This window comes from Callithrix jacchus, chromosome 10 (assembly GCF_049354715.1).
Source record: "Callithrix jacchus isolate 240 chromosome 10, calJac240_pri, whole genome shotgun sequence".
NCBI classification, from domain to species: Eukaryota; Metazoa; Chordata; class Mammalia; order Primates; family Cebidae; genus Callithrix; species Callithrix jacchus.
Genome location: NC_133511.1, coordinates 63,867,217 through 63,885,164, shown reverse-complemented (window position 1 = coordinate 63,885,164; position 17,948 = coordinate 63,867,217). Strand labels below are relative to the sequence as shown.

Below are 17,948 nucleotides of genomic sequence, written 5' to 3'. Positions count from 1 at the left end.
GCACTGGGTGGGCGGACCCAAGTTTGTTTTGGTAACGTAAGAGGTTGATGAAATCATTAACCAAGACTGGGAAACAAACTGGAGGGGGAGGATGAGGGGGCCTGAGACAAGTGGGCTGATGGGCTCATCAGATCAGATGGGCGTCTGTCTTGCTGCTCCAGGGCGGGGGAAGGTGGCACCCCTGAGCTCATAGGCAAAAATTGGTCACCCCTAAACCTTCTCTATCGGAGTTCCCAAACTGCCGTGGTGGGTAGAGATTATAGTCCCCATTTTACAGATCAGGAAACCAAATTTTGGCACTATGCCAGGAGCTTTTGGGAGCCAGTCATGGACAGTCAAACATGAGCCCGGGAGCCCGTCGCAGCACTGGGTTAAGTGCTCAACACGGGCGGGGTCAGTTTTCCCATCGGACAGGCGCCCTCTGCGGCTCACTGGGGCCTAGGGCTCCCTCTTCTCCATCCGAAAACTTGGGGTGGCTATGAAGATGGAGCATGGAAAGGGAGGTGCGCCACCCACCAAGTCCATGTCCTGCCAGCCACCCCGGCCCTTGCGGGCCTTCAGTACCAGACGTGGGCCCCAAGTCAGCGGTGTCCCCGGGCTGCCCTCGAGGGGGCTACACCTCCACCCCTGCCAGATCCCTAGTGGTGCAGCCGGCCCTCAGGAGGCTGCCCACGGGGATGCGCCCCAACCACGGACTGACAGGTTGGGAAGTAGGGAGAGCGAAGGCCCGACTGAGCCGGGAGGGGCGGCGAGTGCCGCTAGGGGCCCTAAGCTCCACTTCAACCTCCAGGCTGGAACCCACCGCCCCTCGGGGTGGCCGCCCGAGGCATCGGTGCGCAAGCGCGCATCCGCGCGCCCCGCCCCGCGCTAGACCACGCCTCCAGTTCTCAATGGGCGGAGTCTGCGGGCGGGGCGGGGCGGGGCGGGGCCGGGCTGCCAGAACCTGGGGAGTGCCAGCGCCAGCCTCCGCCCCAAGCCAGCCTCAGCTGGATTTCGGGCCAGAGCTTGAGGCCGCTGCACCGAGCAGCTGCAGCCTCCGCTCCAGCGCTGGCGCCGTGCCTGTATCCGGGGAGCCCGACTGGACCCACGGCGGCGCGGCCGGTAGGAGGCGGGCGGAGGGAGGCGTGTGCGATCGCGCGTGTGCTTGTGTATGTGTGTGTGTTTGTGTCTGTGTGTTTCGGGGGGGCGTGTGCGGGTGCAGCGAGGGCCAGTGTGTGCTCCGGGACCACGAATCGATAGCGAGGCTGCATCTCCCTCGGGCCCGGGGGGGAAAGGAAGTGAGCGCAGGCTAGGGGCGGGGGCCTGGAGGATCCGCCTGGCCCCCCTGGACTCTTCCCCACCCCCACCCCCGGCGAGGAGCTTTTTTTTCACCACCCTCTGGGTGTTTCCAAGTCGTTTTCCTAGTGTGGACGCGCTGGGCGCGCCTAACATCCGGAGCTAGACTGTCCCTTCCTCTCGTCTTCCTTACAATTCCCCTCTTCTGTTCCCTCCTTTACCCCCCTTTCATCCCTGCAATCCACCAACCCCTTCTGGGTGCTCCCCAACCCAGACTTGGGGAAGGAGTAGGGCCGAGGCTCCTGCTGTCCCAGCCTATCCGCTTCTTGGCACTTCTCCTCAGGTTGAATGGGAGCTTTTCTCCTTGACTGCAGGGTGCGCGCACGTGTGTGTGTGTGTGTGTGTGCGCGCGCGTGTGTTGTGGGAGTGTGGGAGGGTGGTCTGGGAGGGAATGGATCTTTGGTTTCTCAGACCTCAGAGTTCCCACCTCTGTTCCTCTGTGTTGGGGGGTCTCGGAAGACTGGACTAGGGGACCAGAGGTGAGGTAGGACCAAAGATCATTAACAGGTGCCACTTTCTCTCTCTGAGTCATTTCATGTGTGGGATTCAGCCCCAAGTTCTATACAGATGAGCACAGTGGGGCACAGAGAGGTGAAGTCAGCTGCCCAGTCAGGGCTGCTGAGCCAGAATTTGAACACCCAGGGGGTCTACCTGGCTCTCAACCCAGAGTCTCTTTCCTACACCTGTGGTTTGGAGAGAAAAGTACTGAGGGTGACTATCCCAGGACTCAGGGGAGAGAGAGATCTGGGCAGACTTCTTGGAAGAGAGGGTGAGGCTCTGCCAAGTGGATGAGTCTGAGGCCTGCTGGGGGAACCACTGTGTTCTGCGAGGACTGACACCTCCCAGGGTCCTCAGGCTGCTCCTTGCTTCTGTCTCCAGGGTCCAGGAGTGGGGTGGCTTGGCTGCCTTTGCTTCCTGGGCAGGGTATGGTGGACCCCACTGCTGCTGCAGGCCAGGCCAGGCTGGTTGCTAGCACACAGAGGTGCTCAGGCGGGATCTTTGCCACAAGGAGCCTCTCTTCTGAGGAGATAGGCAGTGGGTCCACAGATAAGGCCCCACTCAGAATTGTACCCAGTGCTGGGAGCACAAGGCAGGGACTGATGGGTGCCCAGGAGCTGGGGATGAGTTCACTTGCAGATTCATTGGGGCTGGGTCTCAAAGAAGTCCACCAAGCGGAAAAGAAAAGGCAGGGCATTGCAGACCCAGGAACAGCATGAGTAAAGGTCTGGTGGTGTGAAAATGCATGCTGGCGGGGTGGACTGCGGATTAAGTAGGTCAGATGTGTGTCTGAGAAGTGTCACTTTTGGCTGCAGTAGTGGGTGGGCTGCCATTGAGGGCTGTAAGGAGGAGGCCATAGCAGGGAGAGGGCTCTCCTTTCTGCTTTCCTCTGCTCCCCACACAGGGCTAGGCTTGACAGGGAGGAAGGGCCCTGGTAAAGGTTCCCAGAGCAGGGATGCTGTAGGCAGGAGGTGCCCAGGGGCTGCACAGGGCCCCAGTGCTGGGGAAGGTGGGTGGAGCTGCCTTTGTGAGATGGGACCACCATTGAGGTGGAGCAAGTTGGGAGTAAGCTGATAAGTTGACTGTTGGACAGGGTGGTTGTGAGATGCCTCTGGGCTTTTGGGGGTGACATCTGGGACACTGCTCCCAGGCCAGCGCTGTCTCTGGCTGCTTCTGCACCTGCTTTCCTGGAAGGCTCTCAGGTCAGCCCTGGAGTCCTGGTCTCCAAACAGGAGGCACCCCCTGCATCCTCAGCAGGTACCCTCTACTACCTACAGGGCCTAAATCATGTGTCTGATCTTTTTTCTGGCTGAGATCATCTCTGTACTTTCTTACCTGCCTATGACCTTGAGGCAGAGAACTTTCCTTTTCTGTCTCAGTTTTCTCATGTATGAAATGGGGATACGTGTTGCCTGTTCACAGGGACTTGGGGGATGATGAAGATGAACTTAGATCGTGTCACTGAGTGCATCTTTCTAAGTACATGGTGTTTGGTAGCCATTATTATTAATAGCAGTTGGTGGTCAGCATCACTTAGCTCCTTCCCTGGGGACAAGGGGCTGACATTGGGAGATGAAGGGTGGAAGGAAACAGGCCTCTCCTATTGAAGCAGAAGCCTCTCTTGGCTTTAGTGGGTGAGAAGTACTGCTTATGGGAGGTCTCTGCCTGACCAAGTCCCTTGGCCTCCCCAAAAGCTTCTAGCTTCTGAGGAGAGGCAAGGGCTGAGCACCCAGGAGCACCCCAGTTTGAGCAAAAAGCCCAGCAATGAGCCCTGGGCTCTGCAACACCCCCGCCCCTCCCCGGCAGCCTCCTGGACAGCTGGCAGCAACCTCTCTGCAGCTGGGCTTCTCACCTGCCCTGTCTCTGTCCCCATCTATTCAAGTGTTTTGAGTACCTTCAGAGCCCCTCCCAGGCACCCCTCGAGTGCCCTCTGAGACCTCTTCTGCCTTTCCATCCCTGGTCCCTATTCAAAACTTTCCTGGGTCCACTGTGGTCCTGAGGCTTGGCCTTCCTGCTGCCTACCTCTGAGCCCCTCTTCTGGGCTGGTGGAGATGACCTGGGATTGCCTGGCTTCACTGCAGGCAGAGCTGCTCACCAAACTGTGGGCTCAGGCTTTGCCTTTCCCTGCTCACCAAAGGCAAATGGGCCAGGTCCCTTTGCCGTTTGAATCTGGATGTCTTAGGAAGCCAGCCTCAGGCTTGGACAGGGAAGCTGTGGATGATGTGTGCTCCCCCTCTAGGGCCTGGGTTACTGCTCCGCATTCTGCTTGTTTCCATATGTGCTTCCAGGGACCCGAGCTTTCCCAGGGATAGTTTTCTGCCACAGTGGGCATGTGGGAGAAGGTGCTGGTGGCCGGAGCATACCAAAGCCCCTCTATGGTCTCCAGCTGCCCTTCACCGCCAGGGTGTGCCCCTGGGATAGTGAACAGAAGGCTGGGAGCCCACTGGCTTGACCTACCTGCCCCACTCAGCCAGCCCCTGTTCAACCAGTGCTGCCCGCTGCTGTGTAACTTCTGCCAGTCAGAGTGAGGTGGGACCCAAATGATTTGTTACTCACAGCGGTAACTAAGAAACTGACGTGGGGTGACTTTGATGTACAGTGGAGCAACCCAGGGTGTAAGAACTTCATTTCCCTCACAGGCTTCTCCGGGCAGGAGAGGCAGGTGGGGCCCAGGACCCTGCCCCACCCCACCCCCCGGCTCCCATTACTACTCTTCAGGAACAGCATCACTCAAGAGCATATTACTTTCCTATCGCTGTTGTGACAAATTACCACACTTGGTGGCTGAAAACAATACAGATTTATGCTCTTACAGTTTCAGAGGTGAGAAGTCCCCTGTAACTCTAATGGGGCTAAAATCCAGGCTGGCTCCTTCTGTGGGATCCAAGGGAGGTTCTGTTCCCGGCTCTTCCAACCTCGGGTGGCTGCTGGAATTCCTTACGGCCACGTCACCCCAGGCTCTGCTTCCACTGTCTCATTGCCCTTTCCTCCTCTGCTGGCAGATCCCCTCCGCCTTTCACTTATAGGGACACTTGTGATTACATTCAGGGTCCACCCAGATAAGCCAAGCTCGTCTCCCCATCTCGCAATCCTTAATCACATCTACAAAGTCCCTTGTGCCATACCAGGTGTCATTCACAGGTTCTAGGGATTCGGTTGGGAGTATCTTTGGGGGCCATCATTCAGCCCACCCCAGGAGCTGACTGCAGCATCACTGCAGGCACCATTTCCAGCCCCCGCCCCCACCCCAGTGCCCACTAAGGCTGGCTTCCCCAGTCACAGTCCTGTTACCCCAGGAGGTCACTCTAAATGTCTGTCTCCCCACCAGCCAGGAGCCTTGGGGACCAGGCATGACTGTAGCCCTGGCCCCAGTGCCCCAGCCTGAGCCCCTGGTAGCCAGAGCTCAGGGATGTTTGGAGGAAGGGCATCTCTGGTAGGGATGGGTGGCCCTGGTGTCTGAACCCTGCCTGCATTTGACAGCATGTTGGACCTTTCAGGGTGGAGTGCAGCTCATTTCAGACATTCACACAATAAGCCCAGGGCTTTGCAGGATCATTAGATGCTCATTATCACCTTACAAGGGGTGATGGGAGGTCCCGCTTTTGGATGGAGCTGGGGGTTCCCGCTTTGCAGATGAGGATACTTAGGCCTGTTACAGCCAAGTCCTGCCTGGTATGTGGGGTAAGGAGCAGGTTGGGCCAGTAGAGCAGGAAATAACTTTATTTTACTGATGAGAATTCTGAAGCACAAAGAGGTTAACTGCTTTGCCCCTCGCTGGCCTCAGTCTCCCCATCAGAGGATGGGTATGTGGACAGGATGTTGCCCAGGCTGATATCTTAAAGCTCTGATTTGCCCTCTGCCTGGGCATGGGGAGCAGGTGCTGGCATTCAAAGCTGCCGTGGTCAGGAATAGGAAGTGGCTTAGAGTAGTGCAGGGGGCCTGGAAGTGCTGCCAGCACACTGCTCTCCCGGAGAGATGGTCTGCCATTGCACGAGGGGGTGAGACGTGGTCTGCCATCGCACGAGGGGGTGAGACGTGGTCTGCCATCGCACGAGGGGGTGAGACGTGGTCTGCCATCGCACGAGGGGGTGAGACGTGGTCTGCCATCGCACGAGGGGGTGAGACGTGGTCTGCCATCGCACGAGGGGGTGAGACGTGGTCTGCCATCGCACGAGGGGGTGAGACGTGGTCTGCCATCGCACGAGGGGGTGAGACGTGGTCTGCCATCGCACGAGGGGGTGAGACGTGGTCTGCCATTGCACGAGGGGGTGAGAGAGATGTGTCTGCCATTGCACGAGGCGGTGAAACGTGGTCTGCCATTGCATGAGGGGGTGAGATGTTATCTGCCATCACACAAAGGGAGTCGTGGTCTTCCATCGCATGAGGCGATGAGCCCCCGGCGCCTTGGGAAGAACCCTAGCCAAATTCAGAGCCCCTGTCTGCCTGCCGCCGACCTGCCTCTGTGTGGGTCTCTGTTTCATCCCCATGGCCAAGGCCACGCCATACTAGGCCCCGCTGTTTTCTCAGGGGCCTGTCTACAGCCTGGCCTCCCTGCCTGCGTCCTGGGCCTCCTTTCCCTTTGACCTTCTCATAAATCATCGTCCCCCCATCTCATGACTGAGTTCTTAGCCTGGCTTTCAGAGCTGGCCACAACCCAGCTGTGGCAATATTTCTCTGTTTCCTCTTCCCTCTCCGCTGAACCCTGTCCTCCCGACTTGCCTAAATGATTTCTTCCTCCCAGAATATTCTTTCCTCCCCAAACCTTCCACCTCCTGCATCTCTTGAAATCATTGTCTACCTTTGAGATGCTTCGATGCTCCTTCCTCTATGCAGCCGTCCCTGCCCGGTGTGAACAAGTCACTCCCCTTGAGAGCAGATCTCTGCCTTGTCGCCATCACCAGGCCGACCTCTAGGGCAGAGCCCCCCGTCTGACTCCTCACTGCCCCTTGGTCAGGCACTGGGAAGGTGTACGAGTGAAGTTGGAATGGGGGGCACACCTGAGCAGGACACCCAGGGCTGGAGAGTGGGTCACTGCTCCAGGGAGGGGTGGTGAGCCAGGAGGAGCAGGACTTTGACATGGGACAGGTTCAAGCCTCCGCCCCAAATGTCCTCTCTCCCCTCAGAGCCTCTGCCTCCCCTCTGTGTAATGAGAACAGCACAGCTCATTTCTGAGGTCGTGCAGGAGCTTGCGCTGAGGAATGGCACACCCCTGTTCCCCAATCTGAGAAATGGGCACTGTCTCACCAGTCTCCAAACCTTGAGTCTTGGAGACAGGTGTAGGGACTTGAGTCTAGGGCCTGCCTGTGCAAGAAGTGGAGAAAAAGGTGTCCTGGTGATAAACCTGCCAGATTGAAAAAGGATGCGTTGTGTTCCCCTCCCCATCCCTCAATGGCAAGAGCCTGTGGCCAGAGAGGGCAGGGGCTTGCCTGGGCTCATGCAGCACAGCGAGGCAGAGGTGGTTTCAGTAAGCTGATCAAGTCCCATTTTGTTAGGTTGTCTCCCCTGTGGGGAGTGAGCGAGTACACAGTCCCCACCCCACCCCGATGAGAGAAAGTGTCCTGCACCGAGATGCCCAGCTGCATCTGCCCACTTTCAGCACTTTCTCTGCAGGACCTGGCCTGGGTCTGCCCTCTGCCCAACGAAGTCTCCACCTCCAAGTATGGCCAGGTCCTCAGCTTCTTCCTGTCTTGCCCAAGGCTGGCAGGAACACCTGAGCTAGAACATCCTTTAAGATGCTCCTCTCCCTTGGCCACCTGCTTACAGGTGCTGCTTACTACAGCGGCTTCTGCTGGCTATGCTCCCTCCTGCTCACAGCACCCTGGGCAGGACCTGATTCCCAGATGAGGAACAGCCGCAGGGTCAGGCCTCTGACTCAGTCAGGGTCACAGAGAGTCAGGCCTACAGCCAGCACAGCCCTCACATGTACCGCCGGGGGACATCACAGCTGCAGGACCACCATTCCCCCAGGACCAGCCAGAGACCCCATGCCCTGTATACCCCTGACCCTGCCCGTCAGGCCTTCTGTGTCTCCCAGCAGGGCAGAGGCCTGGTGGGATTTATGTTAGAAAGATCACTCAGCAGCCGGGCGGAGAATGGACGCAGAAATGATAAGGGAAGGAGAGGGGAGGGGAGGGGAGAAGAAAGACAGGATTTCCTAGCCCTGGTGCCAGCTCGCCTGGTGGTAGCTGGAATGACTCACTGTGCCTGGCTGCCTTGGCTCTGGCGCCAGCACCCAGGAGCCCAGAGCTCTGGGTGGCCCAGAGGCGGGGAGCCTGAGGTGGCCCTGAGCCTGGCCCTCCCTCCACAGCACATTCTCCCTCCCCATCCTGCCATCCATTCCTCAGCACATGACGCGTCGGAGAGACAGGGGCCTGGGAGGTCACAGTACACCCACGAAAAGGCAGAGACACACTCTAAGCATCTTATTAGATGGTGACTTAGGAGCAGATAGAGGATGGGGTGTGAGACAGAAGGGGATAAATACATTAACAAAATCAAAAACACAAATAACCAGGCAGCCACCAAATGAAATTTCTGCCCTTTCCAGGTCCCTCTGGCTTCTCACCTTCCCTGCTGTGGCTCAAGCCAGGAAACTTCAGTCCTGGGTCACTGCATCAGCATCTGACCCTTAGTCTTGCCCCTGGCTCCCCTGTGCCCCAGTAAGTGCCAATGCCCCCCTTCCTGTCATCCCCAGCCCTGCAGAGCTGGTCCTCCCAGCTTCCCCCCCCAGGCTCTGCCCACCCAGTGCCCTCCTACCTTTTCTGTCTCCCTGCACCTATCCTTCAGGCCCTGCTCAGGCTCCATCTCGGAGGGCCACCACCATTCCCCTGGCCCCCTCCTTGTCAGCCAGCGACAGCTGGAATTTACTGTATCCCCTGAATGATGAAGCCCTAGCTGTTCAGCCCTTCCCTGTTCATATGGTAAAGGGTGGCAGTGGGGGGTGTCTTCCCTTGAGAGAGGAGAAGAGGCTGAGGAAGGGAGGTGGGAGAAGGGGGCTTTGATTGGCAGGGAATAGGCAAGTGTGTCACTGGCTCCTTTGACCAGCACTGAGTGACATCCACTCTGCCAGGCCTGTGCTTTGTGCTGGGCACCACTGTGGGGTATGAGGCAGTGGATCACAGGAGAAGGACCCCCATCAGGCATTTCTGTGTTCTCCCTTTACCCCCACTGCTGGTTGGCTACCAGGAAGGGTTGAGCCTCTCTCTCACTTGGCTCTGAAGCCCAGATCCTCTGCATCCACATGTGAGCCTGCCATGTGAATGCCAGTCCAAGTCCTGTGGCTGTTCTTCTGGTGTTTCTGGTCTAGTCTTATACTTTTCTAGTTTGTTTCCCATGTGGCATCCAGATGGGGCTCCCCAAGACAGCTGTGACCAAATCCCTCCCCTGTTCAGCACCCTTTCACACTCCTCCTCACCTTAGGATGAAACCAGACTCCTGTACCTGGTATCCTGGGGCCTCTGGCGGGGTCCTCTGCAGCTTCATCCATGATCTCTGCCCCATACCCCTTCCCTCCCCTTTTTTCTGAGGACCATGCTGCCTCCCTCAGGGCTGAAAACACCCCCCAGGGATGGTCTCTGGCTGGCATCTCCCTTTCTCAGATGCAGAGGAAACCTTGCAGGTGGTGTGCTCAGTTGGGGTGTTGGGGTGCCATACACCTGTAGGACCTTCTTGTGGAATGCTCCAAGTGTTGAGACACTCAAGCATCCTGAGAGCTAGAGGAGGAGGCTGAGGATCAGAGGAAGCTCGCAGAAGGTCACACAGCCTGCGTGTGACAAAGGCTAGTGCTCAGACCCAGCCTGGGGCACTTTCCCATTCTGTCTCCCTTCCCCCAGGTCATCCCACCTGGTTATGTAGTGTCCAGCTGGACAGGGCTACAGTGTGAAGGACCTGGATCTGCTGAGACCTGTGTCACCACGTTCAGCCACCCCTCCCTCCCAGGGCCACCGAGCTGGCTTTTTTTGTTTACCTTTTCATTGAAGCATATGTAACTGATCTACAGACAGGTGCATAGGTCATGAGTGTAGAGCTCAGTGGATTTTCACAGGGACCACACCCATGGAACCACCACCCAGATCCAGAAATTTCACCAGAACAGCAGAAGCTCTCTCACACCTCTTCCAGTCACTGCCCCGAAGATAGCCAAATCCTGCTTTCTGTGCACTGTAGATGAGTTATGCTGGCTTTGCTTTACTTAAAAAAGAAACTGATTTTTAATAGACAAAAATTGTAAATGTTTATCATGTACAACGAAATATTTTGAAAGGTGTGTGCATTTCGGAATGGCTAAGTCAAGTTAATTAACACACTGATTACCTCACATACTTTTTTGTCCTGAGAACACTCCAAATCTACTCAGCCAGGCATGGTAGCTCATGCCTGTAATCCCAGTATTTTGGGAGGCTGAGGCAGGCAGATCGCTAGAGGTCAGGAGCTAGACTCCAGCCTGGCCAACATGGCGAAACCCCATCTGTACTAAATACAAAAATTAGCCGAGCATGGTGGCAGGCGCCTGTAATCCCAGCTACTTGGCAGGCCAAGCCCGGAGAATCGCCTGACTCCATTAGATGGAGGTTGCAGTGAGCCGAGATCATGCTGCTGCACTCCAACCTGGGCAACAGAGTGAGATTCCAAAAAAAAAAAAAAAAAAGGTCTACTTCTAGCAATTTTCAAGAGTATAATCTATTGTTATTAACTATTGTTACAATATTGTAATAGATTTCTTGAACTTACAGATCTCTTGAACTAATTCCTCTTATCTAACTGAAATTTTGTGTCCTTTAACCAACATCTCTGCAACCTTCCTCCCCACCCTCACCCCTCAGTCCCTGTTAACCATCATTCTACTTTCTGCTTTTATGAGTTCAACTTTTTAAAAATTCCACCCATGAGGAAGATCATGGCTTATTTCCCTTAGCATATTGTCTTCCACGTTCATCCATGTTGTTACTAGTGATGAGATTTCCTTCTTTTTATGGCTGAATTGTATTACATTGCAGTATATAACCACATTTTCTTTATCCATTCATCCATTGATGGACTCTTAGGTTGATTCCATATCTTGGCTACTGGGAACAGTCCTGCAGTGGCCACGGGAGTGCAGATATGTCTTCAACATACCAACTTTACTTCCTTTGGATTTATACCCAGTAGTGGGATTGCTGGATCATAGGTATTTTTATTTTTAATTTTTTGAGAAACCTCCACACTGTTTTCTGTAATGGCTGTACTAATTTACATTCCCACCAATAGTGTACGAGGGTTTCCTTTCGCCATATCCTCACCTACACTCATCTTTTTTTTGTAAAAAAAAGTATCTTTTGTAAAAATATTTTTTAAAGTTCTTTTTATAAAAGATGTGTCTTTTGTTTTTTTCTAATAAGATATCACACTTTTGTCTTTTTTTCATAAAAGATGTATCTTTTTTTTTTAATAAGATATCATGCTTTTTTTTTTTTTTTTTTTTGAGATAGAGTTTTGCTCTATCACCCAGGCTGGAATGAAGTGGTGTGATCTTAACTAACTGCAATCTCACCCCCGCCACCCCTGGGTCCAAGCCATTCTATTGCCTCAGTCTCCCGAGTAGCTGGGATTACAGGTGTGTGCCACCACATCCAGCTTATTTTTGTATTTTTAGTAGAGACAGGTTTCACCATGTTGGCCAAGCTGGTCTCGAACTCCTGACCTCAGATATTTGACCCACCTCAGCCTCCCAAAGTGCTGGGATTACAGTCATGAGCCACCATGCCCAGCCTCTTTTGTCTTTTTTTATAAAAGCCAAAAGGTGGGAAGTGATATCTCATTGTGGTTTTGATTTTCTTTTCCCTAATGATTAGTGATGAGCATTTTTTTACATGCCTATTGACCGTTTGTATGTCTTCTTTAGAGAAATGTCTATTCAGATCATTTGCCCATTTTAAAATCAGATCATTACGGTGGTTTTGTTTGTTTGTTTGTTTGTTTGTTTTTTTTTTTTTGTTTTTGCTATTGATTTGCTTGAGTTTCTTCTATATTCTGGATATTAACTCGTGTCCGATGCCTGGTTTGCAAACATTTGCTCCCATTCTGTAGGTCTTCTCTTTGTTCTGTTGATTGTTTTCTTTGTTGTGCAGAAAATTTTTAGCTTTATGTAATCCACTTTTGTCTGTTTTTGCTTTTGTTGTCTGTAATTTTGGGATAATATCTAAAAAATCTTTGTCCAGATCAATGTCATAACAGCTTTTCCTGTGTTTTCTTCTAGTAGTTTCACAATTTCAGGTCTTATATTTAAGTGTTTAGTCCATTTGAGTCAATTTTTGCATATGATGAGAGACAGGAAAACTTTTATTCTTCTGCAGGTGGACATCCGGTTTTCCCAACACCAATTATTGGAGAGGCTCTCCTTTCCCCTTTGTGTGTTCTTGGCACTTTTGTTGAAAATTAATTGACATATTAAATGTATGTATTCATTTCTGGGCATTCTGTTCTGTTCCATTGGTCTATGTGTCCATTTTTGAGCCAGTACCATGCTGTTTTGGTTACTATAGCTTTGTAGTATATTTTGAAGTCAGGTAGTGTGATGCCTTCAGCTTTGTTCTTTTTGTTTAAGATTGCTTTGACTATTCAGGGTGTTTTGTGGTTCTGTATGAATTTTAAGGATTGTTTTTTATTTCTACAAAAAATGTCATTGGAATTTTGATAGGAGATTGAACTGAATCTGTAGATTGTTTTGGGTGGAATGGACATTTTAACAATACTAATTCTTCTTATCCATGTATACAGAATCTTTCCATTCATTTGTGTCTTCAGTTTCTTTCATCAGTGTTTCATATTTTTCAGTGTACAGGTCTTTTACCTTCTTGGTTATATTTATTCCCAAGCATTTCTTTTCTCCTAGTAACTATTGTAAATGGGATTGTTTTCTTGACTGTTTTTTGAATAATGTGTTGTTAATGTATAAAAATACTACTGACTTCTGTGTATTCCTTCTATACCTATTTTGTTGAGAGTTTTTATCATGAAAGGATGTTGAATCTTGTCAAATGTGTTTTTTTAAATTCAACGAGATGACCAATTTTTGCCCTTCATTCTGTTAATATTATGTATCATGTTTATTTATTTGCATATGTTGAACTATCCTTGCATTCTTTAGATAAATATTACTTGATCATGGTGAATGATCCTTTTAATGTGCTTCTGAATTATTTGCCTTTTTTTTTTCCAGAAACTGGGTCTTGCTATCTGCCTGAGACTCCTGAGTAGCTGGGACTACAGGCATGCACCATCATACCCAGCTTGCTTGCTAGTATTTTGTTGAAGGTTTTACATCTACGTTCATAAGGGATAATGGCTTGTAATTTTCTTTTCTTGTAGTGTCTTTATCTGGCTTTGGTAATGGGGTAATGCTAGCCTTGATTTTCAATTATATTTAAATAGAATCATGTAATATTACTTCTCTTGCATAATATGCTTGTAAGATCCATCCATAGGGTTGTGTGCAACAACAATTTGTTCATTTTCATTATTCTTTAGTATTCCATTATATGAATATACAACAACATATTGATTCATTCATTTGTTGATGAACATTTAGCTTGTTTCTGATTTTCAGTTCTAACAAATACTACTGCAATAAACATTCTTGTACATGATTTTTGGTGACTATATGCTTGCATTTCTATTGGACATATTCTTAGCAGTGGAATTACTAGATTATAGATATAGTCAAATGGTTTTGCAAAGTGATTATACCAATTTATCCTCCTATCACCAATGCATAAGAGCTTCACTTGGGATTGTGTGTGTGTGTGTGTGTGTGTGTGTGTGTGTGTGTGTGTGTATTTCACTTAAGTCATTCTAGTGGGGGTATAGCAGTATCGTATTGTGGTTTTAATTTGCATTTCCTTAATGATTAGTGATGTTGAGCACTTTTTCTTCCAGTTTTAGGCCATTTGGATATACTCTTTTTCTCATGTTCTTTTCTAAAAGCTTTATTGTTTTACCTCTCAGATTTGAACTCTATCTGGAATTAGTTTTGTATACGGTTTGAGGTAGGGGTAAGACAACCGTTTTTCCTTATGGATAGCCAACTGACCCAGCACCATTTATTGAAAAGATTAGTCCTTTCTCTAGTGCATTGTGGTGTCTCTTTTGTCATATGTCAGGTGTCCTTATACTTGTAGCTTATTTCTGAACTTTCTATATACTGTTCCTCTGGTCTGTGAAACAGTGCCCAGTGAGCTTTGTGATCAGCCTTGTTACTTAGTAGTGTAAGTAGTGTTCTCTTCAAATGGCTCTGCCTATTCTTGGCCCTTTGTATGCTGGCTTAGAGGCCCGTGCTGACTTTGAGGCCCTCTTGTTGCTGGATTTGGACTTTGCTGTGTCCTTGATTCTTAATACACCCTGGGGCTGATGCTGGCTCCATGACCCCATGTCTTAGAGGCTCAGAGAGGTAAGTGACTTGCCCCTCCTCACAGCTTTGGAGCCTGGCCTTGGCTTCTCCCTCAAAGACAAATTTCTTGGTGTTCCCATCTACAAGCTGACTTAGGTGGTTGTCATGTCCAAGGAAGGCTCACTGGTATCAGCCCTCCTCCTTCTGCAGCCAGGGCAGCATGGCCCACTGGAAAATGAGGCCTTGTTCCATCCTGTAAACAGCCAGACTGTCCCTGCCACCTCCAGCAGGTCCAGAGAACAGCAGACTAGGCCACACAGCCTCCTGAAAGAGGGGTACCAACCATGTCCCAGGTGAAGACAGACTGAGCTTCTCAGGAACAGATGCCACTTTCTTTCTGTCATTTGTTGCCTTACAGGCTGGAACCCAGTAGGGCTCAGAGGAGGCTTGCTGATTGACAGCAGCTCAGAGGGGTTTGCACTTTGCCCAAGGACACACAGCAGCTAAATGGTACAGTTGGGACACACACTTAGATCTGACTGACCTGCCAGAAGACTGGGTTCCCGGAGCTCCCTGGTGAGCTCCCCCAGCCCCCTCATTCTGACCCAACTCAGAACCTCCACTCTTTGTCCACAAAGGCCTTGCTGTGCAGGCTGGGTCTGACTCAGCTACCCTGGTCGCAGGAGGAGGAGGATTGATACCAGTGAGCCTTCCCTGGACATGATGGCCAGCTAAGCCATTTTGTAGATGGGAACATCAAGGAATTTGTCCAGAGCCTGCAGCCTGTTATGCAGATCCCAAGCCTCCAGACTCTGTATCCCAGCAGGGCTTCCCAAAGCAGGTCCCAGGTTAACACTGTGCTCATCTTAGGGGGTGCCTGATGTGATAATAAAGATGTCTTTTGTGCCTCAGCCTTTCTGTGAACTGTTCCCTTTGCCTGGAATGGCCTTTCTCTCCTGCCTCTGTGGCCAGGACTGTGTGGAGGCTTCCTGCTTTCCTCTTGCTGGAACCTCTGAATGATACATGCTTCATTCTGCTGTGTATCTGTTACCCACACTAGACCAGCGCGGACAGGAACCCCAAGGCCCTGTCCGAGCCCCAAGGCCTTGTTGTAGCACCTTCATGCCTGGCAGGGGTCTGGACACATCATGGGTGAAGACCAGATGTCAATTGCCTGAGATTGTCGGTCCTCAGGGCGCAGAGCATTAAAGGATTCAGAGAGCTGCTCTGCCTGGTGGGGTCTTGTTTGCTCCTCACAGTGGCTCAGAGGCTCTGACACATTGTCTCTTCTAGACATGGACCCTGCAGACCAGCGAGGCGATGTGGCCTGCTCAGGCCCTCATAGCTTACATGGGCAGTGGGGGCTCAGGCCAAGTCTCAGGAGTTGGAGAAGGGCCGGGCTGCAGCAGAAGGTGGTAGGGCTGCAGCCCAGGCAGCGAGGATGTGGGCACCAGCTGGTACCCAGCTATCAGGAAGGGGAGGAGAGAAGAGCCAGGCCTGCACCAGGGTGAAGGGGCCGGACTCGCTGCCATAGACCTGAATGCTGGCAGCTGTGATGTGGAAAGCTCATTCCCCTTGGGAGCTGCCACCACTCTCTGAGCCTTTTCTGTTCTTGAAGGACTTCCTCCTGCACTCACCTTTGTTGGTTCATGCAACACAGCTACTCAGTCCCTGGTGCCACCTTGGACCCTGCGATAGAGAGAGGAGCTGGACACCGCCCCTGCCCTGGAGGGGCATAGGGCAGTTTGGGGAGGCAGACAAGTCATGCGCAGACGGGGTACAGTGTAATGGGTGCCATCCCAGGGGCACAAGGATAGCAGAGGAAGATGGTGTGCAGAGGCCCTGAGGAAATGGCTTTGTGGGAGCTGTGAGAAGCTTTGAGCCCTGGAGCTTCAGCCCAGGGTGGAGAATGGCGGGGACAAGATTGGCAGGAGGGAAGAGGGCAGGCACACAGGTCAGCTGGGAAGCTCCAATGGTCCTGAACCCCACCCAGGGGTCGTGCTGGGCCCAAACAGCTGAAAACACTGGGGAGACAGGAAGGGCTATGGCCCTAAGCTCAGGCTCAGAAAGAAAAGGCCCCCGAGGAGCAGCTTTCCTGCCTCCTGGTCTATCTGTGGCCTGCAGTGCTCTGCCTGGAGCGAGCAGAGGAGAGCCAACCCTGTGGGGGTATTGGCCCTGTAGATACAGTGGGAGGTGACTTTGGGGCAGATGGAGGGTGCAGAGGGGCAGTCTGTGCAAGGGCTGGGGCCAGAAGAACCTCATATAAGTAGGGCAAGGTCAGCCTGGCAGGTGGGTGAGGCTGGAAAGATGGCACAGCCGTATCAGACCCTCAGTCAGCCGGGCCTGGCCCTGTGCAGCCCCTGGCCTAGACAGGCTCTCCCTTCGTGGCCTCCACATCCCTTCCATCCTCCCCAGGAGTGGACCCTCCCAGCACTGGCCCCTTGCTGGCCTGGAGAGCAGCCAGAACTTCTTTCTCTACCAACCTGGCTGTGTGACCTGGGCCAACTCGATCCCCCTTTCTGGGCCCTCTAGGCTTGGAAACACCGGAATTGCAAGAGCTGATTTCCAGGCTCCTGCTTTCAGCTTCTCTGATCTAATTCTTGTAGCTTAAATTGCTTCCTGAGCTGACTCTGATGGAAACCCTTCCCCTGGTGCTAATGATGCTCCTGGATGAGTGTGCTGGAAGCCTGAAACCTGGGAGCTGGCTCTGTGGGCTCCTTCCCTCTCTCCCTCAGGCCTCCAAGGCAGGGAGAATGGGTGGGAGGGGGCAGGGCTGCTGGTGTCCCTGGGCAGAGGGGCAGCCAGAGAAGTTAAGTCGTTGGCCTGAGGTCACACAGCAGCCCTCACCAGCAGGCTCAGTACGGATATGAGGGCAGAAGGTGAAGTGGCTTCCGGTGCAGAGCAGGGGACAGCTGCTTTTAGCTCCCTTGAAAGGCACAGACGATGGCCCCCTTTCCCTCTCTGCTGCCTGTTGTGCCCATGCTCACCATCCACGCTCACCTCCTTCCCTTCCTGTGTCTCCCTTCCCTTTTTCCCTCCATGTGAGGACCCAGCTCCTTGAATGAGCAGCAGTGTCACATGGCTGAGGCGGTGGCACTGAAGTCAGAGGATCTGGGTCCCAGTCCAGACAGCAGGTGTCTGGGGAGCTTGGGCAGCTCACCTTACCTCACTGAGCTGCAGTTGCATTTTGTGCAAGCTGGCAGCTGTGTGCCCACTGGCACTGTTGGCAGGCAGTAAGTACACATGCATCTCTGGTCCAGGAAATGGGGCATCTCTTGGGACCGAGGGGTGTCTTGCCCCTTCTCCCTCACCGCTCTTCCCGCTGTCACTCTCAGCAGGCTCCTCAGCCTTCAGTTAATGGGTTGGCTCCTTCCAGGGGCACAGCAGCCCTGCATAATTCCCATTACTGAGAAGAGAAAATGGGCTCAGAGAATTCACGTGGCCTGTTCAACGTCACCCAGCAGGCAGGTGGTGCTGCTGGGGCTGGCACTCACACCAGTCCTGCTCTCAGATGTCACTCCCACAGTTGGCCTACCTTGCCTCGGTTTCCCTCAGGACTGCGCTGGAAATTGTGGACTTTACTTCAGATGGATTGCACCATTACCCTGGGCAGGCCCAAGGAAGAGTAGATCAGGGGCTGTGGGGTGGCACTGCAGCCTGGATGGATGGGAGGGGGGTCATAAATGGGGTGGTCACTCAGGTGCTTGGCGTTTGAGCATCTGTCAGTGCACATGATGTGCAGTCCCCA

At 52.6% G+C, this 17,948-nt stretch overlaps 1 protein-coding gene across 1 annotated transcript in view; it reads left to right on the top strand.

The window, feature by feature from the left end:
* The first annotated feature begins 988 nt into the window (after positions 1 to 988).
* The window catches only part of CAPN5 (calpain 5), a 58,240-nt gene continuing 41,280 nt past the window's right edge, over positions 989 to 17,948 (top strand). Inside the window, exon 1 of the mRNA XM_009007388.5 lies at positions 989 to 1,101. The gene's annotated coding sequence lies outside the window, so the exon portion shown is untranslated. The remainder of the gene's footprint in view (positions 1,102 to 17,948) is intronic.